Below are 5,000 nucleotides of genomic sequence, written 5' to 3'. Positions count from 1 at the left end.
TAGAATTATGATTAAAACAACAACAACAACAACACACACACACACACACACACACACAAACCATTATCACCTTGGAATTTTTTTACTAACGCAGGCCGCCACAATAATTTTTTCCCCTCTTTATTGAAATCATCATCATGAAGTTTGTGTGCCTGTGGGTGTGTGTTTACTGTGTGTGTACGCGCTCGCAGTGTGTGTGTGTGTGTGTGTGTGTGTGTGTGTGTGTGTGTGTGTGTGTGTGTGTGTGTGTGTGTGTGTGTGTGTGTAGGGCATCGTTTGTGCTTTTTTTATGTGACTGTTCATATACGCAATTTATAGTGGGCATATTATCTTGGTGTATTTATATAGACTTTTATTTCTCTTCTTTGTCCTCATGTGCTGTTGTATGTTATCCTGTACGGGCGCGCGTGTGTGTGCAGCGAGAGAGTATGAAATTGTTATTTGAAATAAGTTTTGTTACCCCCCCCCCCCTTTTTTTTTTTATTCCTTTATTCTTGTGTTCTAGAATTATAGGGGAAGTGTGTGTGTGTGTGTGTGTGTGTGTGTGTGTGTGTGTGTGTGTGTGTGTGTGTGTTTGGATATATACCGTTTCATGTGAGGCGCTTAGAGCCCATTAATTTGGGAGTTTTCGCCATATAAGAACTTTTAATATTATCATTTGTTGTTGTTGTTGTTAAATCAGTTTTTGAGTGGAAAATCACCTTACAAACATGCAAGTTTCATTTTAACACGTGCCATGCTTTGTTTATAACCTATCTGACAATTCGTGTAATTTGTTTAGCGCAGTGAGTATCTCTGTGAGGGAACAGCGCTGTAGAAAAGCACTTTATCTTTTTTTTTTTTCTTTTTTTTTTTCATAAAGTTATGGCAACATGATAGCTAATTAGTTCGAGAACTTTTTTTTCCCCTTTATCCCGTTATCTTCCTATAGTTCGAAAAGAAATTATTGTTTTTCTTTATCCCGTCGTATTTCGTTCTGAGCCATTTAGATTCTGTCTGATACCGTATTAAATCATGTGTCTAAATATACGATCTACCGGGAGAAAAAAAAAAAAGGGAGAAAAGAAAAAGAAGGAGGAGGAGAAAACAGCCACAGCAAAACAAAAGCGCCGCCAGCAGTCTCCAAAGGTTTCTAATCAAATAAAGCGCTCTCCCCCCAATAAAAAAAACACACAACAAACAAGTCCCCTGAGAATTGTGTCGCTCCACAGTGCTGCCGACTCGGTGACCGACGACCTTTCCTTGCGGTCGATTCGCTTCGGAAAATCTGTGGCTTCGGGTTACCTCCCCTGACGGGCGACCCCTGTCAGCATTGCCAGGATGGAGCGGGAGGAATGGGGCGGGGGGACAGGGAGAATGTCAGCTTGGCGTAGCGGCTCGGTAGTCCGCCCCTACCTCCTGTTGTTACCCTTTGCGAGAACGTAAGCCCCTATGATGTGTCGTTTCTTGAAAATCTATGGATAATTCAGTGACGTTTCGGTGTGATATTTTTTGTTGGGGGGGTGGGGTGGGTGGGCGTATCAAACGGCACGTGTGCAGGCACGTGCGCACAGCTGCCAGATCTCTACTCCGCCCTCACACCCGTTTCCACACACAACATGCCTCCTTCCCCCGCCCACCATCCACCTTCCTCCATCCTACCCATTTTCCCCCCGACAGATAAATTCGCGCGCATGCATAATCGCTAGCAAGTGCTTCACGCGCGCTCCAACAAACCCCTTTCTCTCTCGACAACTTTGGGGTTGTTTTGTTATAATTTTTCAACATATACTAGCTTTTTTGAGTGTTTTGAATTTTAACTTTTGTGTTACCCCATTCTCCACCTGTTCGATACTTCCTCACCAAGGACAGGGCTTCAGGCGGTTTTCGCGAAGCGGTAATGTTTTAGATATGATTTGTAAAACTTTGTCTCACGGAGGCTGTTCTTTGGCTATAATTGTCGTCAGTCACTTCTTGTTCTCCTTCCTTCGTGGGCTGCTATTCCCACGTTCATTCATTTACACGAGCAGGCTTTTACGTGTATGGCCGTTCCCCCACCTCCCCCATCCCCTCCCCCCACCCCACGAAGGGGGTTCAGGCACCAGCACGTCTGCACATCTATTGACCTGAGAGATCGGAAAAAAATCTCCACCCTTTACTCACCAGGCGCTATAACAGGGATTCGAACCCGTGACCCACAAATTGAAAGTCCAACGCTTTAACCACTCGGCTCTTGCAGCCCGTCATTGTTGTTGTAAGTTCATTTGCGGAGATTTCAAACAGTTTGCAGAGGTGGACTTTTTCACTGGAAAACAGACAAACAAGAAACAACAACCAGACTATGTCTAGACTGGTCTTCGGGTTCAGCTGGGCTATAGGCAGCATGACTGATTCACTCATCCAGTTATGCACAGTTCATACTAAGGCCTATGTATCGCTTTTTTTTAAATGGTGTATAGGATCGGCTTTAAATTGGTATTGGTTAGGTTTATTAGCATTGGGATGTGGTATGAAGTATTGTGATATTAGTGTTAGGTATTATTTAGGTATTGTGATGTATTACATCAGCTTGATGAGTGTTGTGTACGATGATGATGATGATGATGATGTGTGTGTGTGTGTGTGTGTGAACAGACTTTATTGTTTGCTTGGATGTCTGTGAAGAGTTATGGATGTAAGGTTTCGTTTTAGTGTTAAATGCATGTTTTTTTCTCGTCGGTGTTTACATTGTACTGCACAGTTGAGCATGTTTTACATGGCAAGGCGCTATAATAATAATAATAATAATAATAATGATATAATATTAATATCATCATCATCATTATGTCTTTGTAATGTTATGTCATTGTTCAGCCATGCAAAACTGAACAGATTTGTTCTCCTTACAAGCGACATGAATGAACTTTCTGTTTGACAAAGATCCCTAAGTAGTTTTTCATGAAGCAATTATCTATTTATTAATATATTTTCCTTTTTATTTCTGCACAAGAGAATAGCCATGTGGCACCTAAAATACTTGCTCTTTAAAAAAAAAAAAGAAAAAAAAAAAAGAAGGGAAACCATACATTTTTCACCATGAAACTTATAATATAGAAATTCTAAAACGAGTAACACTTTTCTGTGTTAACACTGATGTAAGATTATAAAAGGTGGGCTAGGAATGGGGGCCGTAAAGAGAAGGGGATTGGGATTGAGCGAGCGGATAGCTGGGAAACAAAACTCTCATGGGATTTATGCAAACAGATGAAGACGGCAAATACCACGCAGTGGGAATTATCCTCCTTTCTGTTCACGTGACACTCACGGTGGCGCAATCAGTCACGCGGCTGACATTTTGACGTTGTTGACAATGGATGGGAATTCGCGAGCCAATAACATTTTGGATTCATTGGGTTCTTCTCTCTCTGTCTCTCTCTCTCTCTCTCTTCTTTTATTATTTTCTTTGTTGTTGCAGTTATTCTATATTCTGCTGCCATTTGCTACGTTTTTCAGAACCCCAATAGTAAGTCATTTATCAAAAAGAAAAAAATATAAGCCGGCTCTGGACCAAAGACTGACTTAACCTATTTAGGCTATCTACTTTTTAAGACAAACATCTTATTTCATATAATAGACATTGTTATTTCTTAACATATAACTTCTATTTTTTGCGTGCCAGTAACGGAGACGTGTGTTCATTTTCTTCATTTCTAAGAAAGAGAGAGAGAGTTATATCACCATTTTTTGAAAGCAAGCAAGCAAGCAAGCGCGCGCGCACACACACACACACACACACACACACACACACACACACACACACACACACACACACACACACACACACATATACATACATACATACACACACAGTTACAACTTCTTCATCTTTTACTGAGAGAGAGAGAGAGAGAGAGAGAGAGAGAGAGAGAGAGAGAATTATAGAATGTCTGATCTAACTTTTGTTGTCGTTGTAATATTGTTGCCCTTTCAAGTCAGTCTCCCATTTTCTCGAAGAAATCATGATCAGTTATTGTTTGGTTTTTTTGTCTTAAAAAAATCCAGTGTCTAATTTATGAAACAGAGCATTTTTTTTTTTGCACATTTATGGCAATGAGTTATTATTTTCCCCTATTCATCTTTCGTCAGAACAGCCTACAGCTTTTATGTAGTTATTTATTCCCCCGTCACCCTCTCCCACCCCCCTTTTTTCAGACTGTGTGCAGCAAACAATGATTCGATAAAAACGAGTGTCGTGTTGCGATGTTTTTGTGCACTCGACAACACTCCAAGAAAACAAGACTTCAGTCCTTTTCAGAGCGAAATACATTTATCTCCCTTTCCGTCATCGTTTTGGTTTTGTTTTTGTTGTTTTCTGTAAAAATTCATCGCTCTCTAGTGACACAAACAGCGGATTTATCATTATTACTTTGATTTGTTTGTGTGTATTTCTTCGTCGATTTTTACTCAAGAGCGTTGGCCGCTCTCTCTGTGGCTCTCTGTTACAATGTGACTCTCTCTCTCTCCTCTCTTGTGTGTGTATTTGTGTGCGTGCATGCGCATGTGTGTGCGTGCACGCGCATATGTGCGTGTGTGTGTGTGCGCGCGCGCGCGCGAGCGAGGGCCCTTTTTATCATTACATACGACTAGTTACTTAAGTGTTTAATTAAAATTATTATGCAAATATACATAATCCGGTTGTTGTTTTTTTCGAATTTCCTGTACGTATTTATTGCAAACAATGAGAACATTATCATTTTCCTTGCAACAACTGGGCTTGTGGGTTTGGTTTTAGCTGTGAATTTTATTTAGTACTTTGAGCCGTGCTTTTCTGTGTTTTTTTTGTTTTTTTTCATTTGACGTAAGGGAGGATGTAAAAAATGGCCTAATTGTACTGCTCATTCCTGACCTGCCCCCCACCCCCACCCCCACCCCCATGATCTAAAAGATCTCGTTTCTCTATTTGTCCTGTTGAGGATCAGAATTCTGGTTCTACAGGGTCTGTTATGGAGGTACTTTTTAAACATGTCTTGTTGTTTTGTGTT

General features: G+C 40.8%; 1 long non-coding RNA gene across 2 annotated transcripts in view; it reads left to right on the top strand.

Annotated features, from left to right (window-relative positions):
* LOC143282471 (uncharacterized) overlaps window positions 1-5,000 on the top strand; it is a 10,937-nt gene that overhangs the window by 3,462 nt on the left and 2,475 nt on the right. The gene's annotated exons all lie outside the window — the stretch shown is intronic.

The sequence above is a fragment of the Babylonia areolata genome, chromosome 5 (assembly GCF_041734735.1).
Source record: "Babylonia areolata isolate BAREFJ2019XMU chromosome 5, ASM4173473v1, whole genome shotgun sequence".
Lineage (NCBI taxonomy): Eukaryota > Metazoa > Mollusca > Gastropoda > Neogastropoda > Buccinidae > Babylonia > Babylonia areolata.
Note: the sequence above shows the minus strand (reverse complement) of the source record. Positions and strands in the feature narration are given on the sequence as shown.